General features: G+C 43.9%; 1 long non-coding RNA gene across 1 annotated transcript in view; it reads right to left on the reverse strand.

Annotated features, from left to right (window-relative positions):
- Positions 1-10,769, reverse strand: part of LOC140731995 (uncharacterized) — a 73,013-nt gene extending 62,244 nt beyond the window's left edge. The window contains exons 1-2 of the long non-coding RNA XR_012099961.1: positions 10,672-10,769; positions 406-574 (exon numbers count right to left, since the gene is read on the reverse strand). This is a non-coding gene — a long non-coding RNA (uncharacterized lncRNA). The remainder of the gene's footprint in view (positions 1-405; positions 575-10,671) is intronic.
- Between the last annotated feature and the right edge of the window lie 2,466 nt (positions 10,770-13,235).

Genomic DNA, 13,235 nt, shown 5'->3' on the forward strand with positions numbered 1-13,235 from the left:
TGATCCATTACAATATTCACGCTGTCTGAGTTTCCAAAAAAAGCGTTAAAGGAAAAGTGCACTATATAGAAGTAAGAAGTACAACTCCACTAATGCATTTATGTTATATATTCTTTCATGTTCCATCATGTGGGCTAAACTACAAAAGATTTGGGCGGGGTTCATTTTGAGTCATTTCTTCTAACCACTATCCGAATATTGGCCAGTGCTACATACTGTAGATTGCCACCAATGCATAGTCACACTCTATGGTCCTTTGAAGTCAGAGGAACTTAGTGTCCAATAGAAATTGTGTTTTATAATCACACACACATTTATCATAAGCAATCAGATTTGAATTTTCTACCACTATGGCATCATATATTATTTGATGAGTCCAAATAAGTCCAAAATCACAAGCCTCACCATTCAATCCTTGCGACATGGAACACAAGACTTCAGCACTTTCCTCAAAAGCAGATCGTGAGAAGGCGAGGAAGACCGGTGAAGCACAGGGAGTTGAGCTGAACACCTGCCTGCTCTCTGCTCTCATTTTCCTGGACTTCTATCATGCTCAACATCTGCCTTGACAAAACTGAAACAAAAGGAAGAGGGTTAAATACAATTATAAAGAAACCCTAATTGGTCAGAATGTGCATTCTCACATGTGCGATTGCCGTCATCTTCCAGTTGTCTGCCTGCAGGAGCACTCAGACTCTAGTGCAGTGTTCAGAGTTGTGACTGGGCCCCTCTGCCTAGCCACAACTCCTGAATTGCCAGAGGCCTGTTCCCGTTGTAAGAACTGGATGAGAGACTTGTCCAGGATGTGTTGAGACAGAACCCAAGGAAATTCCTCTGGGCCACTCCCCTGCTAATCAATAAGGTGCAGGACCCTATCCCTCACCCAGCGAGATGTGAGGACTCATGGCACAGAACAGAATCCATCAAGTTGGAGTTGGGGGGACAGTGTGCATGACTAGAGAAAGGGGGAATATCACCAGCTTGAGCTGGGAACCATGAAACAATGGGTGAATCTTCACCAACGATGGTCGGCACAGCCCACTGGAGGCTCTGTAGATAGCCTTCTCCACTATGAATGTTCCCATGTAGCATGCAAACAACTTGCATTCTACTCTAAATGGAAGATCGCTGGATGCCAGCTAGATTTTTTCACCTGGTTTAAAAGGCCTCACATGTTGGTGAAGCCGATCAGTCTGCCGGGGATATTTTTTCTGGATGCACAACAGAGAATCCCTAGCTGTCTTCACGTGTGCTTGTAGTAATGGACCCACTGTTCAACAGCAAGGACTCCCTTATCAGGCTCTTGGTCCGGGAAGAGTAGTAGTTGGAATCCCTTTTGGCATTCAATGGGGGACATGCCAGTGGAGGACACCTGGAGGTTATTGTTAGCGATCTCTGCCCAAACCAGCTGGAAGCTCCAGACTGTGGAGTTGGAAGAGACAAAGGTGCACAGGGTTGTCTCCAGCTCCTGATTTACTCTTTCAGTCTGGTTGTTCGATTGGGGGTGGAAATCGGATGAGGGGCTTGCTGAGGCTCCCAAAAGAGAACAAGAAGCATTCCAAACATGGGATATGAACTGTGGTCCATGATCTGACACTATATCCTGAAGGAAACCACACAGCCTGAACACATGATGAACCATGAGGGTGGAAGTCTCATATGTTGCTGGGAGGTTGAGGAGAGCAATGAAGTGGTATGCTTTAGGGAACCAGTCCACAAGTACCAGGTGGTAATATTTTCACCTGATAGGGTCAGACCAGTGATGAAATCCACTCAGAGGTGGAACTTGAGGAGGAATGGCCTGGACAGTGGGCAGAGCAGACCAGCAACGATGATATTAACGATCTGAAAGAGGGCACAGAGTGTAGTGTATCTAAATTTGCTGATGACACTAAATTGAGTGGAAAAGCAAATTTTACAGAAGTTACAGAGAGTCTGCAGAGAGATACAGATAGGTTAAGTGAGTGGGCAAGGGTCTGGCAGATGGAGTACAATGTTGGTAAATGCAAGGTCATGCACTTTAGAAGGAAAAATTAAAGTGTAGATTATTATTTAAATGGTAAAAAAAAATTGCAACAGGTTGCTATGTAGAGGAACTTGGGAGTGCTTGTGCATGAATCCCAAAAGGTTGGTTTGCAGGTGCAGCAGGCTATCAAAAAGGCAAATGGAATGTTGGCCTTCCTTGCTAGTGGGATTGAATTTAAGAGCAGCAAGGTAATGCTGCAACTGTACAGGGTATAGGTGAGGGTGCACCTGGAGTATTGCGTGCAGTTCTGGTCTCCTTACTTGAGGGGGATATACAGGCTTTGTAGATGCTGCAGAGGAGGTTCACCAGGTTGATTCCAGAGATGAAGGGGTTAGACTATGAGGAGGGATTGAGTCACCTGGGACTGTACTCACTGGAATTCAGAAGAATGAGAGGAGATCTTATAGAAACATATAAAATTATGAAAGGAATAAATAAAATAGAGGCAGGAAAGTTCAAGTCAAGTCAAGTCACCTTTTATTGTTATTTTGACCATAACTGTTGGTACAGTACACAGTAAAAATGAGACAATGTTTTTCAGGACCATGGTGCTACATGAAACAGTACAAAAACTACACTGAACTACGTGAAAACAACACAGAAAAAAAACTACACTAGACTACAGACCTACCCAGGACTTCATAAAGTGCACAAAACAGTGCATGTATTACAATAAATAATACACAAGACAATAGACTCAGCAGAGGGCAATAAGTTGGTGTCAGTCCAGGCTTTGGGTATTGACGAGTCTGATGGCTTGGGGGAAGAAACTGTTACGTAGTCTGGTCACGAGAGCCCGAATGCTTCGGTACCTTTTCCCAGATGGCAGGACGGAGAAGAGTTTGTGTGAGAGGTGCGTGGGGTCCTTCATAATGCTGTTTGCTTTGTGGATGCAGCGTGTAGTGTAAATGTCCGCGATGATGGGAAGAGAGACCCCGATGATCTTCTCAGCTGACCTCACTATCCGCTGCAGGGTCTTGCGATCCGAAATGGTGCAATTCCTGAACCAGGCAGTGATGCAGCTGCTCAGGATGCTCTCAATACAACCTCTGTGGAATGTGATGAGGATGGGGGTGGGGAGATGGACTTTCCTCAGCCTTCGCAGAAAGTAAAGACACTGCTGGGCTTTCTTTGCTATGGAGCTGGTGTTGAGGGACCAGGTGAGATTCTCCACCAGGTGAACACCAAGAAATTTGGTTCTCTTAACGATCTCTACTAAGGAGCAGTCAATGTTCAGCGGAGAGTGGTCGCTCTGTGCCCTCCTGAAGTCAACAACCATCTCTTTTCCACTCACTTCCACTCATAGGTGAGACTAGAACTAGGGGACATAACCTCAACATTCAGGAGAGTAGATTTAGGATGGAGATGAGGAGGAACTGCTCTTCTCAGAGAGTGGTGAATCTGTGGAATTCTCTGCCCAAAGAAGCAGTGGAGGCTACTTCAATAAATATATTTAAGATAAGACTGGATAGATTTTTGCATAGTAGGAGAATGAAAGGTTATAGGGAAAAGGCAGGTAGGTGGAGATGAGCCCATGGCCACATCAGCCATGATCCTATTGAGTGTTGAAGCAGGCTCGATGGGCCAGATGGCCTCCTCTTGCTCATAGTTCTTATGTTCTTACATTATGTTAACAAGGCTCTGATGTGACACGTTGTCCTGGGCATAAGTAACATAGGCAAAGATGACATGATGGACATCTTACATCTTGGAACATAGACTATCACAAAAATTGTCTCTTTAGAAACTCCAAAATGTGTTGAATCCCTGGGTGGCCAACCAGATAGGAAGAGTGACCCCACTCCAACACTCCGGGGTGCACGGTGGCAGGGTCAAACAGCCGATTGGGAGTCCCCACCTGGGCCTGGGTCCAACTGTTCTGCTCCTATTCCCCAAATCACCGGAGTAGCAATGCATGTGTGGGGAAGGATGGGCACTGGACTGGAGTTGTCTTCAGAGATGTCAAATCGGAAGGAGAGAAATCAACCTTGGTATTCTAGCTGCTAAGATGGTAGGTGAGGTTTAAATTAAAACGGGTAAAGAAGAAAGACCAACAGGCTTGAAAGGAGTTGAGTCTCTTGACATCACAAATGTAGGAGAGGTTTTTATGACCCGTCTGTACCAGAGAGGAGTGTTCTGCTTCTTCCAGACAGTTACCAGGTCTCCAGTGTCTCCATGACAACCAGAAGTTCTCGGATCCTGACCCTGCAGGAATCAAGTGTGGGGAAAAAAAGCACAGGGATGCAGCCAATTATCTACTGAAGAGCATGGGAAAGGAGAGCACCAGTGCCAGCATCTGATGCACCAATCTCGATGAAGAATGGACTGGATGGCTTTAAATGTTACAGTAGTAGGGCAGTGGTGAAGCGCCACTTTAGCTCTGAATCTTGGTCTGCTTCAATTGTCTTCCTAAATCCTGCAGAGGCCTTCTTGGTGAGTGTATTTATGGGAGCTGCAATGGGACTGAAGCTTCTGATAGAGTGGCAATAAAAGATTACAAACCCCAAGAAGTGCTGCACCTGTTTGACCATAGATGGTTTGGGTTACTTGGTGACTGCCTGAACTTTGCATGGGTCCCTTTGAACACTGGAAGAGGTGAGGATGTAGCCCAAGGATGACACCTGCTCTTTGTGGAACTCATTCCTCTCTGATTTGGCATAAACCTTGTTCTCAAGGAGCTGTCTGAGAATCTTCCAGACATGCTGGATGTGTTACTGGTGAGAGTGGAACAAATACAAAAAGCAGATTGATTCAACATGTCCCTTTGATGGGAGTCTGAAAAACAGCGGGAGTGTTGACCGAACTAAATGGCATCATGAAGTACTCATAATGGCCAGTGGGGGTGCTGAATGTTGTCTTCCACTTGTCCCCTTCTCGAATGTGAACCGGGTTGCAAGCATGGTGCAGATCTATCTTTAAGATTATGGTTGCCCCTTGACATGCTTAAATGTAGAGACAAGAAGAAGAAGAGGATATCAGTTCTTTTTCATGATGTTAATGAGGGGCTGGTAATCAATGCAGGGACAGAGTTTGCCATCTTTCCTGCTCACAAAAAGAGAAGCCCACCCCAGCTGGTGAGTCAGAGGGATGGATAAATCCTAAAGAAGCGTCCTTGATGTATTCGTCCATGGTCCCTGTTTCAGAAGGAGGACAAGGACCAGGAAAGAGGCCAATGGGAGGGTCGTATGGCCACTGTGGAGGCAGGATGGTGGCCTGCTTCTTACTGAAAACCTCATGGAGTTCAGTGTATTCAGCTAGAACACTAGACAGGTCCACACTAGCAGCTGGCTCAGGAGGGGTTACACTGACACGGGCTTGAGCATGCCAGTCCCCACTCTTGGAACACCGTTAGGGACCAATCGATCCATGGGTTTTGCCGAGATAGTCAGGCATGGCCAAGCACTAGCAGCAGTTTAGATGAACATGGAAGCAAAGCTGTACCTTACAGTTGCTCTCTAGAGCAAGTTAGAGGGGTAGTGTGGAAAGGTGGATCTCGTCAGTATCCAGAAGCCGACCATCCAGAGCATGGATATCAAAATTCTCTCTCAATTGCTGAGTGGGAATTCTTCACCTTTGAGCCTCAGAGATAGCTATGAGGTTCCTGGCAGCCCTGGAATCAATCCATGCCAGAAGCTCAAGGGTTTGGGACCCCCATGATATGGGAGCGTTACTTGATTAGGGAATAGTGTTTGCAGAGAGAATTGACCCTTCAGAATTCCCCTTCTTACTGATGGGTCTCCTCTTTTACTGGGCACTTGGGGCATGATGCCCTGAAGTGTCCTCGAGAGCCACAGTACAGGTAGAAACCTATTTTTCTGCACTAATCTCATTCCTCCGGAGTTAGGTGAGGGCCCCACCTGTATGAGCTCCTCTGTGGACTGTGTACGGGGTGAGAAGAGAGGGGCTGAAAACCAGTGATGAGTAGGAGGCTTGGGGCATTTTCTCTCTGCACCACTCAGCTACCTGGTTTCTATTCGAATGGCCAGGTTTGTCAGGCCGTCCAGGCTGTGCTGTTGATCACACCCTGTGATCTCATGCTGGGCCTTCATGCTCAGCACATACTGGAAGGCAGATAAGAGATCTCTCATTCTACCCAGTTTCAACCACAAGAGTGTGAAACTTTACTGAATAGTCTCTCCCTTGGCGCAGGTCAAGGAGTCAGTGGGCAGCCTCCTGGTCCCATACTGCAAGTTTCAGCATTCTCTTGAACTCGACTGAAAATTACTGGGAAGACTGGGCTGCAGGAGAGACTTATTCTTGTAAGAAATTCAACTGGCTGAGTCGGGTCCATCTAAAAGATTTGCCATGTCAGCCAGCTTATGTGCGTCATCACTGAACCAACCTGGCTGGTCTTGGAAAGTCAGCTCTCACTGGGTAATAAAGTTGCTGCAGGTGTTTCTACCTCCTCCCCTCTTCTCACCTTCTTACTGTGACTTCTCATCTTTTTTCTCCAGTCCTGATGAAGGGTCTCGGCCCAAAATCTTTGGAATCTCTGGATTAAGTTCAAGTTTAATGATTGTGTGAATACACACACACACACACACACACACACACACACACACACACACACACACACACACACACACACACACACACACACACACACACACACACACACACACACACACACACACACACACACACTGAAACAACATTCCTTCAGACCACAGTGCACCCATGCAACATCTATCACACACAGCACATAAATCAAAATATTATACTATAATTAATAAATTATAATTCAAAATGCAAGTAGTCAAGTACACAGCACAGGTAAACAGTACAGTATACAACTCGCTGTCATAGTGATGAGACCTTGGTGATGGTAGGGGATTCATTAGCCTCGCAGCTTGAGGGAAGAAGAAATTACACAGTCCTGATTCCCAACGCCATGTGCCAGCCAGCACAGGAACAGAAAGACAGTACAAATAAATGAGTGGCTGAGGAACTGCTACAGGGGGAAGGGTTCAGATTTCCGGATTGTTGGCATCTCTTCTGGGGAAGGTAGGATCTGTACAAAAAGGGTGGATTACACCTGAACATGAGGAGGACCAATATCCTTGCAGGCAGCTGCTGAAGAGGATTTAAGCTAATTTGGCAGGGGGATAGGAACCAGAATGATGGGGATAAGGATGGGGCATTTGGTATACAACTAGATGTAGTGTGTACTGAGATTCTAAGGAAGGACAGGCAGATGATAGGGCAAAATTGCAGTCAGTGGGGTGAGTTAAAGTGTAACAGGGCGCAAAGAATGGGCTGCAAGAGAAGAGGATTCCCTAAAGGTTGAGTCAGTGGTAACGTAGGCAATTGAAATGTTAGCTGAAAGATAATGCTGGAGCGGTAGTAATACGGGACAAAGAAACGGCAGAGGAACTTAATAAGTATTTTGCATTAGTCTTCACTAAGGAAGACACTAGCAGTATGCCAGAAATTCAAGAGTGTCAGGGGGCAGAAGAGAGTATAGTTGGAAAGATGAAAGGTCTGAAAGTAGATAAATCACCTGGAATATATTGGTCCACATCCCGGATTCTGAAAGATAGCTGAAGAGATTGTGGAGATATTAATAATAATCTTTCAAGATTCACTAGATTCTGGAATGGTTCCAGAGGACTGGAAAGTTGCAAATGTCACTTCATTCTTTAAGAAGGGAGGAAGACAGAAAGAGAGAAATTACAGGCCAGTTAGCCTGACTACAGTGGTTGGAAAGATGTTGGAATCCATTATTAGGAATGAGGTTTCGGACTGCTTGGAGACACATAATAAAATGGGGCAAATTCAGCATGGTTTTCTTAAGGGGAAGACTGGCCTGACAAATCTATTGGTATTCATTAAGGAAATAAGCAAGGAGGAGGTACAGGAGCCTGAAGACACACACTTAATGTTTCAGGAACAGCTTCTTCCCCTCTGCCATCAGATTTCTGAATGGACATTGAACTCATGAACACTGCCTCAGTATTATTTCTCTCTTTTTGCACTGCTTATTTAATTTTTTTCCATTTATACTCCGTATTGTAATTTATAGTTTTTATTGTATTGTAATACACTGATGCCACAAAGCAACAAATTTCACAACTTATGTCATTCCTACCTGTGGCCATCAAACTTTACAACTCCTCCCTCAGAGTGTCAGACACCCTGAGCCAATAGGCTCTTCCTGGACTAATTTCCACTCGGCATTATTTACTTATTATTATTTAATTATTTATGGTTTTACATTGCTATATTTCTACACTATTCTTGGTTGGTGCAACTGTAACGAAACCCAATTTCCCTTGGGATCAATAAAGTATGTCTGTCTGTCAGTCAATGACATGAAACCTGATTCTGATTTTAACAAGCAGGGAATGTTGTGTACTTGGATTTTCAGAAGGACTTTGACAAGTGTCACACTTGAGGCTGCTTACCAAGATAAGAGCCCATGGTATTACAGGAAAGATACTACCATGGATAGAAGATTGGCTGACTGACAGGAGGCAAAGAGTGGGAATAAAGGGGGCCCTTTATGGTAATGACTGCCGGTGACTGGTGGTATTCCACAGGGTCAGTGTTGGAACGGCTTCTTTTCAAGTTATATGTCAATGATTTCGATGATGGAATTGATGGCAAATGAAATTTAGAGTAAGGAAATATATGGTCACACACTTTGGTAGAAGCAATTATAGTGTAGATTATTTTCTAAACGGGTAAAAAAATTCAAATATCAGCGGTGCAAATGGACTTGTCAGTCCTTGTACTGGATTCCCTGAAGGTTAACTTGGAGGCTGAGTTGGTGGTGAGGAAGGCAAATGCGGAGTTAGCATTCATTTCACGAGGACTAGAGTACAAGAGCCTGGATATCATTAAAGGGATTCTCTGCAATTATCATGAGAAATTTTATCCATCACTGCTGAAGCCCTTCGACGTGCTTGACCTGTCATATGTTCAGAGATGCTCTTACGCACACTGCCATTGTAAGGTGTGGTTATTTGAGTTACTATCGTCCTTCTGTCAGCTTGAACCAGTCTAACCAATCTCCTTTGATCTCTCTCATTAACAAGGTACTTTCCCCCACAGAACTGACCCTCAATGGATGTTTTTTTGTTTTTCACACCATTCTCTGTAAACTCTAGTGACTGTTGTGAATGAAAATCCCAGGAGGTCACCCAGATTCTGAGATACCCAAACAACCACAGAGGTCATGGTTTAGGGTGAAAGGTAAAATGTTTAAGGGCAAACATAAGGAGGAATTTCTTCACTCAGAGGGTGGTGAGAGTGTGGAAGAGCTGCCAGTAGAAGTGCTGGATGAGGGCTTGAATTCCACATGTAAGACTGGTTTGGTTAAGTACATAGATAGGAGGGTGGAAGTTGATGGAAATATGCAGATTAACAGTTTGGCATGGAGTAGATGGGCCAAAGGGCCTGTGCTGTAGTGCTCTATGACTGTACGGCTGTCTCATAGATTAAATTCTAACTAAAGGAACTGATTAGGTTTGTTCTCTGGGTTTCTGGCTCTGGGCTCAGCATTCCACTTTTTATGACATTTGGTCCTGGCTTATCACCCACCGATCATGTCTCCAATAACTTCTAAAGAAAAATAAAAGATTAGCTTTACTTGTCACATGTACATCGAAGCATTGTGAAATGCGCAATTTGCATCAACAACCAGCACAGTCAGGGATTTCCCATGAGGCGGCGTGGCACGGCAGCAGTGGCCTTTCAGAGCTGGTGTTACTTTAACTTAATTTTCTAATTTAAGTTTGATACACAATTTTTGATTAGGGCACATGGCTGTCTACCATCGCCAGATACTACTAGAATACAGAGATTGCCCAAAAACAAACCTTCACGAAGATCTGCTGGTCAGATTACGTGACCTCAGCTTGCTGAGGGGAACGGGCCTACAATCCTCGGACTCACCTGATGCTGGTAGCTGGAGATGGAGATGTCGTAAGCGATGTGTGAGGAAGCAGAAGTGAGGCAGGTGTGCAGGAATCCGTGCCAGGCAAAAGGCAAACCCCAGCCAGCCGGCCCTCCCATCCATTCTGCTCTCCAATGTCTGCTCCCTGGACAATAAATTCGACTTCAATACCCAGAGCCTGGACTGACACCTTACTGCCCTATTGTCTTGTTTATTATTTATTGTAATGCCTGCACTGTTTTGTGCACTTTATGCAGTCCTGGGTAGGTCTGTAGTCCAGTGTATTTTTTTTTCTGTGTTTTTTTTATGTAGTTCAGTCTAGTTTTTGTACTGTGTCATATAGCACCATGGTCCTGAAAAACGTTGTCTCATTTTTACTATGTACTGTACCAGCAGTTATAGTCGAAATGACAATAAAAGTGACGACTTGAGGATTCACTGGGAGCAGGCCGCAGGTGCCACCATGCTTCCGACGCCAACGTAGCATTCCCACAACGTAGCATTCCCACAACCTGTATGCATTCCCACCTGTATGCATTCCCACCTGTATGCATTCCCACAACCTGTATGCATTCCCACAACCTGTATGCATTCCCACCGTATGCATTCCCACAACCTGTATGCATTCCCACAACGTAGCATTCCCACAACCTGTATGCATTCCCACCTGTATGCATTCCCACAACCTGTATGCATTCCCACAACGTAGCATTCCCACAACCTGTATGCATTCCCACAACTTACTAACCTGTATGTCTTTGGAATGTGGGACAAGAATCATGAGATGACGGAGAATGTACAAAGTCCATACAGACAGCGGCAGGAAGTGAACCTGGATTCTTGCACTGTAAAGTAGTGAAGATCACTACCATGCTGATTTTGTTCTAGTCTTCCATAATGGAAAGTTCATGTCCTTCTCCAAGACGCTTCTGGCTCTTTTGAGTTAAAACATTCAATAACCCTGTAAAGAGGACCTATTAGATCCATTGTTTTCTTCTCACTCTCCTGACGCAGTGTAATAACAAAGATTTACATAATCTTTAACACCTGACATTAAGTCGCCTGAATTTGTTTCTCTTCTTACAAAACATATGGAGAATATTAGAAACACTTGGCAGATCAGACAGCTGCTAAGGAGGTTAGAGCTGTTATTAAATAGTTTATAGCAAGGTGCTGATAAAAACTCAAAGTAGTCAGGAAAAATTAATATAATTCTGTAAATGAGAAATGTTTAATCAGTTTATTAGAGTTCTTTGAAGAGTGTGAAACATAGGCAATGAGTGACAATGTTATAGAACTGTTTAAAATGCCGAGAGGCAGAAATAGATGGTAATATTTTTTGCCCCAGAGTACAGGAGTCCAAAGCCTGGTGGCATAGGCTTAAGGTGACAGGGACAAGTCTTAAAAGGGATTTGATGGGCCACTTTTTCATGCAGAGAGTGGTGAGTGTGTGGAATGAGCTGCCAGAGGAAGTGGTTGTGGCAGGTGCAAGGGTATCATTTAAGAAGCACTTGCAGAAGTACATTGTGGGGCAGGGCTTGGACAGATATGGAAGAAATGAAGGAAATTGGAATTAGCCAGCTCGGCACCATGGTTGGCATGAACTGGTTAAGGCAAAGGGCCTGTATCTGTGATGTTTACTCTTTGATTCTAACTCTTACCGTTAAATAAAGTAGACCAGGTGGATGTACCATGCATAATCAATCAATGTAGGAGGTTCCAGGAGAAGTAAAGAAACACATTGTATTTTAAAAGCAGTTAGCAGCTGCATGACTTTGAGATTGGTCTCACTTGGATTAAGAGGAATTTAAAACAGGGCAGCTTCCGAATTGTCACAGCAGTTTGTTCTTCTCAGGATGAATTGACTGAATGCAGGTGAAAGGAGGCCGGAGCGGGGGTGGGTGGTTAGCCATTCTTCAGTGCCAGTATCTTACCGAAGGTGCATTAATTTATCAGGCGAAGTTTAACAGCCCATGTTAATGCATCCTTCTTGATCTACGACACTGGTTTCTATTTTCCTGAGAAGTAATATTTAAATAAACATGTCAGGAACACTCACTGTACAGCCATTAGCCATGCATTTTATGCCTGACTCCCACTCGAGGGCAGAGCAGCATCCTTGGAGCCAGGGAACTGAAAACAAGTAAGTGGTCCCTTTAATCTTTAGTACAATGTAGCATTTCCTTAAGAACAACTGAAGCTGATTCAAGTTGAAGTATTTTTAAAGGTAAAATAAGAGTGGGATCCTGATTAAGGCCAAAAGGGCTTGCCAAGAAAGTTTTGTGCGAAAGCTTCAAATAACTTGCATCAGTCAACATATGAGAATCAACCAGTCAGAGGCATTTGTTCTTCATATTGTTAATGAGGTGAAATTGGCTTCTGTGATAATTCTAACAAAGGTATCTCAGTTCATATGGAAATCAGCTGAGCACTACTTTGAAGCGAGCTTTATTCCCCTTCACGCACCGTTGGCAAAAGCCAACAGTGTATTTTCTATGAATGCAGGTGACTTGTTCCTTATAAATATCACAAAAACCACATTCACCTTTTCCGAGTTTCACTTGGCAGTTTAGTAAAACTTTATTATTAAATTTGAAATAAATAGAAATACTCCAGTCATATTTTTGAGCAGATTGTCCATTGGAGGCACAGGCTGAAGTAGAATGGTTCACTTATTCTCCTGTCTGGATCTGGAGGAGTGAGAAAGAAACTTGAGAGCATTGGAATTTAATGCTCAGATTAAAATTGTGCTTATCCAGAGCTGGTGCTGTGCTTTGGTTGCCGATGATAAATTAATTCACTTTTGAAAAAGAGCGATAATCCATCTGACCCCACACAGTAATCCATTGTGCTAAATGTGCTGGTATGAAGATCAGTGGCATCCTTTATAACATGCTGAGTATGGGTATTATAAAATTTCAAAGAGTGTGTCATCCAGCCAGCTTACCCTTTGCAAAGTCATAGGTCAAGTTAATTGGATCAATTTGCTGTGACATTTGTAGCTGGTTGGATCTTTTCATAACAGACAGCCATTACCGTTGCAGGGAGCCACATAATTGCTTTGTTGGTACATTAAATGTTTATGGCTCTCCTGTCTTCAAAGAGATACCTGTATGTTAAACCATTTATCTCATTTTGTAGACTTAAACCACATCCAAAAGATTCAAAGGCATGCATCCCTCCCAGATTCATGAAAGCGTGTATAATTGATCAAAAGCAGTGTCTGTTTGAAAACAGATAGAACAAGCTGCATCCCTCCTCCCCAGGAAGTTGTATAGTGGTTAATGTAGTTTAAAAATGCAATTAATAACC

The sequence above is a fragment of the Hemitrygon akajei genome, chromosome 1, assembly GCF_048418815.1.
Source record: "Hemitrygon akajei chromosome 1, sHemAka1.3, whole genome shotgun sequence".
NCBI lineage: Eukaryota > Metazoa > Chordata > Chondrichthyes > Myliobatiformes > Dasyatidae > Hemitrygon > Hemitrygon akajei.